General features: G+C 41.9%; 1 long non-coding RNA gene across 1 annotated transcript in view; it reads right to left on the minus strand.

The window, feature by feature from the left end:
* Positions 1-12,261, minus strand: part of LOC139697861 (uncharacterized) — a 15,029-nt gene extending 2,768 nt beyond the window's left edge. The window contains exons 1-2 of the long non-coding RNA XR_011702824.1: positions 11,886-12,261; positions 251-410 (exon numbers count right to left, since the gene is read on the minus strand). This is a non-coding gene — a long non-coding RNA (uncharacterized lncRNA). The remainder of the gene's footprint in view (positions 1-250; positions 411-11,885) is intronic.
* Positions 12,262-12,664: the final 403 nt, after the last annotated feature.

Consider the following 12,664-nt stretch of genomic DNA (forward strand, 5'->3'; position numbering starts at 1 on the left):
TATATATATGCACACATATATATATACACATATATATATATATATATACATATATGTATATACATATATATATATATATATACTTATATGTATATATATATGTGTATATATATACACACATACACATATGTATATATACATGTATATATATGTACTATATATATACATATATGTAGTATATATATACGTATATATATATATATATATAAATATATATATACACATATGGTTCCTACAAATTAGTAGTTACCTTCTTCGTGGAACGTTGTCCAAAAACCGAAGTAAGTTTGAGTGAATGTACATCTTTCTCTTACGCGGTGCGGAATTATCTTCTTCCGACATTTCCTTTGCATTTCTCGTTCGTGTGTGGTAATCTCTCAAAGATGACCATTTCTTCTTTAATTGCGTGACTAAGATATGAAAAAGAAAAAAATTTAAAAAAACAGGATTAGATTTTAAGTGACACATTTTTTGTCGAATAGAGGAGCTAATTGCTATAATTTTTAAATATTTAAGAACGCCAGAAACTTAATAACATTTATTTCGGTTATTATTTATAAATGTAATACTCTATTTTACGTAGGTTTTGGGTAGACATAGCGTAAGCAACGCTACAACAATACATTTACATGATTCTCCTAACCTAATGCATTTGTATACATTCCAACACAGCAGCCCTTCTTTAATTCAACAAAATTCCTTCCTCCCATCGTTCCATCCAACTTGCCTCCATTATTCCATCCCCTTCGTAGTTTCTCTGACATTCTAGCCTGTATATCACAGCATTTTTCAACATACCATATTCGATGAAAATTCTTTGCATCCATTTTCCTGCACCTTTTTAACTTTCCCCGGAAATTCCCTTCCCACCACAACCACGCGTTATTCCTTATTTCATTTCTGTCCGCTTCACCTTTTCCATCCTTTATCAAACCCGGATTTAAAAGCATCCAATCTGCGCTCATCACCTTGCTCCAGTGATCGTGTCTCCGCGTCGTATAAAACCATATTCCAAATCAAAGTTTTGAAGACCCTTTTCCAAACATCCTTATTCAACGTCTCTTTCGACGATTCTCTCCTTCTTGTGAGAGCTTCTTTGCCTAGGCTCTTCTTCGTCTTCTGTCCCACCAGCATTGACCATTCCGGTCCTCAATACGAGAATACCCCGCACTACATCTACACACCATTCCGCAAACCACCACACGGGCGTGCGGCGGGGGTTGTTAAGTCACCAGACATACAAGCAAAATCGCAATCATGTTAGCTCTACACACATTCTAGTTGGATCATGCACAGGTAAAATTTCAACCACATGAAAGGAAATACTTACACGCAACACTATTCAATAAAAGGATACATATATTCAAATCAAGCTTTAGAACTATTAAAAATATGGGTCTAAAACATAAAAAGAATAACATCCAAGATATTAACACATACTACCTTGATCAAAAATTTCCCGGAATTTATTCAGAAAATTAAAAATACAAGTTTATTCATCTAAATCTATATTGTCCCCTTCAAAGTAATCCCCATCGACTGCAACACACTTATGCCAGCGCTTGATCCAATCCTCGAAACATTTTTTATATTCGGTTTTCGGTATGTCCATCAGTGCTTCCTGCGATTTTTCCATTACTTCCTCTCGGCTGCTAAAACGCGTTCCCCGTAATGGTTTTTTAACTCGATTGAACAGAAAGAAGTCACAGGGAGCCAAATCAGGTGAATTCGGTGGCTGTTGGATGGTATTTGTTGCATTTTTCGTCAAAAAATTACGAATAATGATAGCACTGTGCGACGGTGCGTTATCATGGTGCAAAATCCACGAGTTTTCTGCCCACATTTCTGGTCTCTTTCGGCGAATTGCTTCACGCAAACGTCTCATAACGCCCAAATAATACTCTTTGTTTACTGTCTGGCCTTCTGGCAAAAATTCATGATGCACTACACCGTTGTAATCCATGAAAACCGTCAGCGTTGCCTTCTTTTTTGACTGAAAACGACGTGGTTTTTTTGGTCTCGGCTGATTTGGTGAACGCCATTCACTTGCCTGATGTCTGGATTGCGTGTCGTACTCATAAACCCACGTCTCGTCTCCAGTAATGATCCTTTTGATGAATGTGGGATCGGATTCAGCCTCGCAAATCATGTCTTTTGCGACGTCAACACGGTCTCTTTTTTGCATGAAATTGAGGTCTTTCGGCACCAACTTTGCTGCTACACGACGGAAACCCAAATCATTAACCACAATGTCTTGGGCGGATCCATAGGCAATGTTCAAGTCCTCCGCTATTCCTCTGATGGTTAATTTGCGGTTATTGACCAACATTTCTTTTACTTTATCAATTTTTTCACCGACTTTCGATGTCGATGGTCTGCCACTGCGTTCATCATCTTCGATTGACTCACGACCACTTCTGAACCGCTCGTGCCACTGGTAAACGACCGTTTTTTTTAGAGAATCGTTGCCGAAACACTTTTCCAACATTTCCAACGTCCGTGCGCCACTAAATCCGTTTTTTACGCAAAATTTAATACAAGTTCGTTGTTGCAAATTTAAATCCATTTCTGCAATTGTAAAAAATCGCCAACACACACAGAGATAGATGTACTCTTGGCTACGTAACTTTTGCAAATGTCAAGTTATGACACTAAGATTTAAAGGGAATATCAACAACAGATGTACCAATTTAACAAAAAAAACAGAACTCAAATCGGAACGATGGGAGCGCCACACGGTGGTTATTCCGGGAACTTTTTGATCAAGGTAGTATATACACACTAGCAATTCTAATTATCTCCTACCTGTCATATATATAATGATCTCTAATGGTTCGAGGGAAGAACAACATTTTAAATCTATCCGTTCTACAATAAATCTCCGCGATCCCCCAATAAGACGTGCGGCAGGGGGTGCAAGCACAAGGTGAAATGGGTAAGTGACAAGAGAGGATAGGGAAAGGAAAAAGGGAAATTTTCGAGTTATTTTCTGAGCGCACCTCGAACATGGTTATGGTTCATTTTTATTCCCTTTTTTCGCCAAACAAACGACTGTGATTGAATAAATCAAGTCTTCCTCCAGCGTGTATAAAAATTTGCACATAATTTGATAGCTTTTTACTAAACACGTCCAACCTTAGCAGCTGCCACAGACAAAGTAAACAGTGAATACAGCTGAAAATTTTATCATACTTTACATATACATAATACCCCGCAAGCCGCCACAAGGGCGTGTGGCGGGGGGTGTTAGGTCACCAACCGTAAAAAGGAACAATACCTCATGCAAAAGAACAACACGGAAAATTACACCCACAGCAGCGCACACACTCATGCAAAAATCCCTTCATCCAATACTCATGCAAACACATATACCGCAAAACAACAAAAAACTGCACCCCAGGATGCAGCACGAAAGCCATCCTACAACACGCAAGCCAGGACACAACAAGCAAGAATGTGAAACATCACTACCACATGAACATGCACCACAAAATTATTTAATTATTAAAGCCCTAAAGGGGCATGTATACCAACATAATAAACAAAAATTTGACAATCGGACTCTCCAAACCCGCGAAATTTAAAAATTCCCGTTATTTTCTGAACACCTCGCATACGACGGGCCTCCACCATAACAGGACCCAAGATATTAAAGTACTTGTACTGATTGTATTCCATGTTCCTCTGTATTAGTGACCTCAGGCCAGCTCTGTCATCACGCGCGTCTCTCCCTGCCTGAAAAAAACTTAATATCCCCCTAAGTAATAACATGCCATACTCTCTATCCTTATATTAATTATCCTGAGACCCAATTTAGCTTATCGGGAAATCAAACTTATTGTTCTGTAGTGCTCACATATGCCCTTAAATTTTTTGGAATATGAATTAACATTCATTTGACGAGGTTTTACGACCTAATTCCTCCCTCCTAAATGCTACGAATTATTCCATAGAAAGTCTTCCTCCCGCACTTACCTAAAACCCTTCCGTAGTTCCCTAGGAATTTTGTCTACCCCTTCGGCCTTATTCAATTTCAACTACCATACAGCCCTCTATCTCGCCATCAAGTAAGCCTGGACCTACGCTATCATCATATATGTCATATTCTCTTTCTCTGTATAAGCTTGCTGGTCTAATATCTTCACCATGATTTGTTCTCTATATTCCTTCCACATCTCTCGAATTTTCTCTGGTTTAACAAATGTATTTCCCAGATTCATCTTTAATTTTTGTCACAGATTTTCCCTTGTTACTTCCTGAGAGTGTATTAACCTTCCTTCATAGCGCACCAGTTTCAACCTTCTTTTCTATATTTTCAATAATTGTATTTTCGCTTTGCGACTTCCACTATCTTCTTCCGCGCAGTTTGTTTCTTACCTTAGTTTATTCTTTAGCTCTTTATACTGCCTCTGTGTTTACTGTTTTTATTTCCTAATATTCTATCTCTATAATTATCTTGTCCCTAAGCCATGGCCTTCTTACCCTTTTCCTGTTCACTGTCCCTTTAGTTTCGTTTAGATATCACTGTTTTTATTTGTTCTCATTTTTCCTCTGTACACCTATTAGCCAGGTCTCTTTCCTCACTCATGTTTTTCTCTACATCCTGCTCATACTCCCTTGTCGATCCTATGAGCGCTTCTACGCTCCATTTCCGAAACTGTATTCAGTTTTATTTTTTGAACCGGACGCTACACTCATAATTAATAAATTATGGTTTGTGCCCGCATCCGTTCCCGGGAGACAGTGCGAATTAATCACGCCAGTCATAACTCTGTACATGACCGTAATAAATTCTAACATATCTTACAAAATATCCGGAAATTTCCCATGTCTGCTTACGCCTTTTGCGGTGTCCGATCTGTTTGTTATGATTAATCCGTCTCATGCGGAAGCATGTGATCGCTATAATTAATCCGTCTCCTATTTTTCTCCATGTTCAATTCTTATTCCTAAACCCTAGTCCCATTCCTCACTATCATCTCTTCCTTCGCCTACCAACGCGTTCCAATGCCCCAATGCCATCAGATGTTTCCTTCTGGGAACACACGCAAATATGTCCTGGGAATCGACTTCTTTCCCTCTCTGATTGGCACGTAGACCTGAGCAATGACCAAGTTTGTTGATTCAACTTTTACGTGTACTATATTCTTTCGCTGGCTTGCTCTATGCTGACTACCATTCTTCCTCCTTTTTAATAATTTTAATGCCATTCCTCGCTCCCTTTCTTCCCCCTTGCATGCGTTTTACTCTATAAATACGTGTTACTTCAGTAATCACGCTATCCTTACACCTCATCTCGCACGGTCTCCTATTTCATCTCTCCTTCTCTCGTTTTATATTCTCTCATTATTCTCTCTCCGTCGTCCTGCTAATATTCTAAGTCCCTGTTTTAATGGTTTGTTCTTCTACTGTCAAGCGCTTTGCAAGGATTTTGCGATTGAGGTGATTCCCGTAGTTGCCAAGACTCATTGTCACTAAATTGTCCATAATAATAATAAAATGTCTTTATTGGGGCGAGCTTGAGACTAGACAGATCCTTCTTACTCCTACTTTAAGATGCAATAATTAATCAACAATCATTAAGACAAAGGGCGTTGAAATTTGGAAAATGCGAAATAAAAATAAATGCAAAATATAAATAGATAATTGAAAGAGGTGCTACACTGGGGAAATATTAAATTAGATAAAGTGTGAGGCATTTTGATTTCCAGAACTTAGTACAGAAGGATTAAATAATGCAGTAGGCGTCGACGGTCTAGTTTTAGCCAAGAGAGTTTCTTAATATACGTGGCAATGTGATCAGATATTTGTCAGTTTAAAATAAACCTGATACATGCATTGAGGGAACGGAGTTTTATGAAAAGCTCTTGAGAGTTATCTTGGTAAATTACATCAGCGTAATAAAATTGTGGTAGAATTTAAACTGAAAACTAATGGTACATGCATTTAAAGATGTGGGGATGGCATGTTTAAGTTTAAGAAGAGGATACAATGAAACTAAGATGGTGTGAACTATTTGCTGTGATTATGTAAGGTGTCAATCTTGTAGCCAATATTGAATATTTAAGAAGAATTCTATGCTAATATTTCTTTCAATCAGGTGACCATCAATTGGAATGGAAAATTTGAAAACGGTGACGACGAAGTACTGCCGTCTTCCCCGGTATCAAATTTTCCACTCCGGTTGATGGTCACCTAATTGACGGAAATATCGGTAAAGGGTTTTTCTCGAATATCCAACATTGGCTATAGGATTGACACCTTACAAAAGAGGATATAATGACTGATAGAGGGTTATGCATATTTTAATTACAAGCGACGTCCAAGAGAGTTTCATCTATCGTTGAACCTTAATTTCTAACAGTATCGTAATATGGTATTGGGACACCTGCATCACGTATATCGGAGTTTGGCCTTATTTAATTATTGCTGACCACTGGGGATATGATATTATATTTTTTTGTGACTTCCTAGGATTTGCACTTAGGAAATTTGATTTGCACCATGTAAAACCGGGAAAGAGACTAATGACATGCTCATAAAAAAATAAATAGATAGAGGTTTTTATTTGGATGAAATTGACCAAATGGACCCTTATTCCATACCATGCAAGACAGTTAATGCAAAATTGATAGATAAGAAGGGGATATTCTACTTCCACATGGGCATGCGACTCATGGTCTCCGCCCGGAAAGTCACAGGCAGGGAAGGTGACACATCGCCATACGTGCACGATGCGGTCATGTCTCCTCTACACGAGTAGTAGTAGTATATTTTAGGGGAGGCGACCGACAACTGAGGTGATGGTTCAGGGAAGGATGAAGGGTGGAGAGAAACCCGCCGTCGGCAGTAGCCTACTCTCAACACAAGGCGCCAAGGGGTCCACAATTTAACGTCCCATCTGACGGACTCACTCCAAGTCCTCTCTCACGCAAAGCATCTCAAGTAGGGATCGGGATACCACTGAAAAACTGCCGGGATTCGAACCCGAACCCTCTGGTTGGGAAGCAAGTACGTTAGCCACCTCACCACCTCGATCCGCACACGCCCTTGCGGCGGCTTGAGGGGTATTGTGTAGATTCTTTCCCCGGAAAATCAGGAATAAAAATAGTAAGAAACAAAAGTCACCATAGAAATATAAAAAAAATTGAATTTACATTTCAGGAAAAGATTAAATTTTACGTAGACACAAGATATATTCGTAGGCGCATGTGTGTGTTATTTGATAGTATATACGAGTACATCTGCATGTGTGTGAATGGTAAACGTTTTTGAATAAATATATAAGATTAGTAGATTGACATGAATTTGTGAGTTTTGCATGTGGTTTTATTCTTAATTACTGGTGGTGACCCAACAACCCCGCCACTGCTTGACCTGCCGCTGCTATTCTGCCTGCACTGACACGCTGAAGGATTTTTACGTAACGGTGTTTTCGTTACGCCTCGATCCCATTTGGCGCTGACGTAGCTCGGGGTCTCTGTGCGTTGCGCAGGAGGCTGTAGATCTATTCCAGCTCGAGGTAATTGGGCTTACGTCTATTCCTTTTGGCCTGTCTTCTTGTTCGAATGCATTCTTGACGCAACGCAGCTATTGTGTCATTCCACCAGCATACAGGTACTAGTCCATTACCTTTTCCTTTACGGGGCATTGTTAGGTCACTTGCCTTGGTTATCCGACTCATTACCTCCTTCACCTCTTCGGTTGCATTTCTTGCGATGACTGGCCCTCTCTCCAGCGCTTCTGTAAAAATTCGCGGTCGAAAGCGCTGACCTTCCATCCAACCACGTTGGTCTTTGCAGGAGGTGGCGCTCTCCCTGACTTGGCAGTAAGCGCCTTCCAACAGATCAGATGGTTATCACTGAGGCGCAAGATGTCCGTACCTCCCAGTCATTGTTATTGTCTGAAGCGTGACATTGACTGACGAAGGTGAGGTCAACAATTGAGCCTTTGCCTCCTTCCTCAAAGTTCCATTTGTTCCCCGTGTTAAGCAACACTACATCTAGGCTGGCGAATTCTTCTAGTAGCGCCTGGCCTTTGGGGTTCGTCATCTTGCTTCCCCTGTCACCCGCACACGCGTTGAAGTCTCCCGCAATGGCCACGGGAGAGTGTCCCCTGGCGTATGCGGTTGGCCTATCAAGGAAGTCAGCGCAATCTCTCGTGTCGTAACTAGGTGGTGCAGAGCAGCTGTAGAAGTGAATGTCTTCAAGTTTAGCCCTTACGAATCCTCTTTGCGCGTTCTCGTTCGTACTTATGAATGGAAGACCACTGCACGACCAGATATTCGCTTTTTCAGTTGAATCAGAAATCCATTGCCATATTTCGTGCTTCGTGTACGGTTCAGAAATTAGCAACAGATCTGGTTTTACTTCCGTACCAGAATGTCCGGGACTGCATCGCAAAGGTTCAAATTTTGCTGCTGCCGGTTTTCCCTCGCAAGGGTTTCGTGGGATGACGACCGCAGAAGCTTTGCCTCCCCCGCTGCCGAGAAAGACACACGGCCGAATGGGCCGAGCCCCGTAGTTGCCAGGACTCAAAATCTCTGTATAGTCCATCATACAAATCTTGTGAATGATAATTGAGGTGGTTTCCCGTTGCTGCAGCCGCCTCACTGAGGAACACACGCTGCGCGGACTACGTTTCGTGTGGCTGCTAACCTTCGACCTAGCTGGCAAGGGTGACCCTACCAGGAGCAATTATTATTATTCCCGCCAGCACAGCTCTAGGGGTCATCGGAACGCAAAAGCCCTTCCACCACATCAAGGTTGTAGTCCGTTGTGTGATTTTCTTGCCAATGTCTGGGATGGAAAATATAGCCGTTCCTCATGGGGCCGAACGAACCGCGATTTTTACAAAAACGACCATAAGTAATAGAAGTAGGTTTCATTAAAAGCATTCAGGGAGTTTTAATGCAAAACTAAAAGAGCGGGGCTCCATTTGCTTCATTTTCATCCATTTGATAACCTGCAAGTTCCCCATTCCCCGCCCCCTCTCGTTGGATCGCGGAGTGCCACGTGTACGTGGAAGTAATTGAATACAAGTAGAATGTGTATGCGGCCCAACACCCCCTGCCACACATCCTTGTGACGGCTTTGGTTTACGATATAGATGCAGATGTAGGACCCACCGGCAAGGCGCATGCTGCACGTAAGGGACTGAAGGCAACAAAAAAACTCCTCTCATATTCCGTATTGATTAAAATACGCGCATCAAATCCGTAGAACTCGTAGTCATTATTAGTACATAGAGCAGGAAAAAATCAATATTGTAATATCAATGGGCTACATTCGGAATAAATCCAAGTATTCGGGATCAATGAGAGGCGGTGTCAGTTATGGAATTGGAAAATCATGATCGAATGCGTTATACTTGGTAAAAATATTTATAACGAATAATGGGGTAAGTGTGACCGGTATGTTGGAGGAATTAAGTCTGTTCGGTCTTGATTCACGTAGAGATTAGACAAGAATTTGACTTAAGAGTAATTCACAGCACACCTGAGTTTCCTTAGGACGTCGAGGAAATATTTATGGTTGCAAATCGTCGTAGTGGATTCGACCACCAAGATAAAATAAGTCAGGTAAAAAGCCTTCACTAACAGTTTCAAGTACTCGTTCGAACAACGCGCAAACAATACAAAATATCATGTGTATACTGAAATGTTTTTACTTAAAGATCAATATTTAGATCATAGAAAATATAGATCTATAAACACTCATATGAGTGCTTGCGCAGCTGGTACCCTAACACCCTCCTCCAAAGACCGTTTCGGCGTCTTGAGGGGTAATGTGTGCAAATATAAGGATTTATTTTCCAAAGTATTCATTTCTGCAAATATTTTGGTCCTTAATTGAAGATTCCACCGCAGACCAAATCTTAATTTAACTGACATCAACAGAAAATACCTCAAGGTTTAAGCACATTTTTACGAATATCTCGATAGATAAACGAGTTATCGTCGAATGTTCTGAAGTTGTAATTAATTCCAGGGGCCCTTCACCTCAACCCACTTTTATAAATTATATGTACTCTGACGAGTAGAATTAAGAATAACGGATTTAACTATTTGAACTGATGAATCCTGAAGACAGGAAGATTTAACATTTAAAATGTTGGGCCAAAATATTAACGGCCTTTTTGTCGCTTTCGACGTGGATCACATCACATTCAGATATTATTCAACACTAACTCAGACAAGAAAATCGTGTGATGAAATCATTTCAACGCTTTGTGTTGGATAATTAATTCCTCATGACCACAGTTTGTATATCACCTAATTAGTGCCTCGAAGAGAACGCCTTTAAGAATCTGAATCTCTCGCCATTGAGAGAATGCCACATTACTAGTTCCAACAATGTATTTATAATTTACGAATCCACAACGGAGTCTCAACCCTTAGCGGAAGAGGAGTGCTAGTGTGTGAGAATAGGGGGAGGTGGTGGGGCGGCTGAGCGTGAGCGCGCTGTCGGGGCGGAATAGAGGGGAGAAACCATTTATTCTCCTTGGAAGGGCAGCGGCGAAGAGAGCATCAAGCGGATGAATAAGAAAAGGTATTTTTCGGCGGGAAGGGCAGCGGAGAGGAATCAAGGAAGGGGTTGGGTACCTGGTGAAGCAGGGAACAGCCTCTCTCTCGGGAGGAGAGATCAAACGAGGAGGGTGGCCGCGGGGGTAGGGGTTGGGTAGGAGGGGAGTTGTATCCCAAACGAGCCCCTGGAAGGAAGGGGGAGTTGTGGTACGTTATATTCACCATGGATACTTATATTCACATGGATACATGAATTATATAGACATACATACATGTCTATTTATTATATACGAGATATCGTCATCAGTATTTCAATCCTTGATTGGTTTACGGCAGCCCTCCATTGTCATACTGTAGTGTCAATTCCCTTAATCCTTAATACCTTCTCTGTTTTACGTTCTTCTTAATTTGTCCTATGTACGCACATGTCTATTGGCCTTCCTCGTGGAATCTTCCCATCTATCATATTCCTAATCAATACATAGTGCCTCAATGTGTGTCCAATCTTCTTTGCCGCAGTGGTCTCCATATGGTCCCATCCTCTTCTGCTCAACTATGTATGTAGTTCCTCGTTCGCTACTTTGTCTGCCCATTTAATCTCCAGCTCCATGTGTCGAAGGCTTCTCTATTCTATCGTATTATCCACCACAGAATTTTTCAGTAAAAAGAAATTGGATGGAATAAAATTGAACCTCAAACATTTAAGCGATAGACTGCGACCATACTAAGGCATGCAATGCAGAACTGGAAAGACTGGAAGAAGGGGAAAACTAATCATCCTACGTCCGTGCAGCTTGAGGTCCCCACTCCCGACACCACAGGTAGAAAACGGGGGACCCTTCCTTTGTCAGCTGACCAGCCTTGGAGGGGGAAAAAGGGTGAAATGGGGAGCTTAAAGATACGGAAGATGGGTAGGGAGCGTGTATCGCAGAATATCAACTTTATAAACCGTTACGCTATGGCAGAGTTCGTTTAATTTTACATCTACACAATACCCCGCAAACCAAGAGCGTGTAGTGGGCGGGGTTTCAAGACACCACCCATAAAACAACAGGATAAAACCACACACATAACGAAAGCATGCCAATTCACGCCCACAGACTCGAACTATCATACAAAACCCATTATAAATAACAGACATGCTAATACATATACTAGCAACGAAACGTTAAGAGTATCCTCATTAACCAAACCTATACGCGACATCAGTTTCTTTTCTGTGAATGACCGTCAACGGCAAGAGATCGAAGCATTATAAACTTCGGTGCAGAGGTTAGCAGCACGAATCAAACGGAAAATGCCATGTCCTTCGTCGCCTCATGCTCAGAAGGATTGCCAATACAAAATATGTTGCACGAACCTATTTTATTCCTTTGGCTGGCGGACGCTTTCTTCCACGACGACGAAACAGCTGCTGCGACACGATTCCAGTCTCGCCGTTTGCCCTCCCTGGAGCAGGAACTTTTTGTACTACCTTTCCACAAGCGAGGGCGACACTCGACCTCAGTGATCAATTTCAGTGTGTCGATCTTCTCAGCGGGCAGAGGAGCGACGCTGCAAGTTCTCGCCACAACAAAGCGGCGTCCCCGCCCACCACGTGCCATGCCTTAACACCAAGCCTCGTACGGCGCCGCTGCTACCCTGCCTACACCGACATGCTGAAGGATTTTGAGTCGTTACGCTTCGATCCCATTTGGCGCTGCCGTAGCTCGGGGTCTCCGTGCGTTGCGCAGGAGGCTCCCGCGCAAGAGGGTCTTCCCGCGCTCACCGCGAGCTATAATAGATGGCAGGGTAGAGAGCAGGGCGGGGTGGCGTTTTCATTTCCCCCTCGGCATTTCATGTAGTATCCAACAAATGACGAGGACGATTTTCGAGTCGAGCTTCGAAAAGTCGGCCATTATGGAACTCCTGACCCGGTGGAAGACCCGAGAAAACTACTTCATTCAGATACCCCGGGAAAGCCCCAGATGTTACTTCGCAGTTTTCCTTCTGAATGACAAAAAACGTAATTAATGAAATGATTGGTAATGATTTTCTTTACATTTGCATCTACACAATAATCCGCAGTTCGCCGCAAGCACGTGTGAAGGAGGGGGCGTGTCACCAGCAGAATCCCATTCATATCACTTCAATACAAAT

The sequence above is a fragment of the Hetaerina americana genome, unplaced genomic scaffold (assembly GCF_022747635.1).
Source record: "Hetaerina americana unplaced genomic scaffold, ioHetAmer1.1.p SCAF_8, whole genome shotgun sequence".
Taxonomy (NCBI): domain Eukaryota; kingdom Metazoa; phylum Arthropoda; class Insecta; order Odonata; family Calopterygidae; genus Hetaerina; species Hetaerina americana.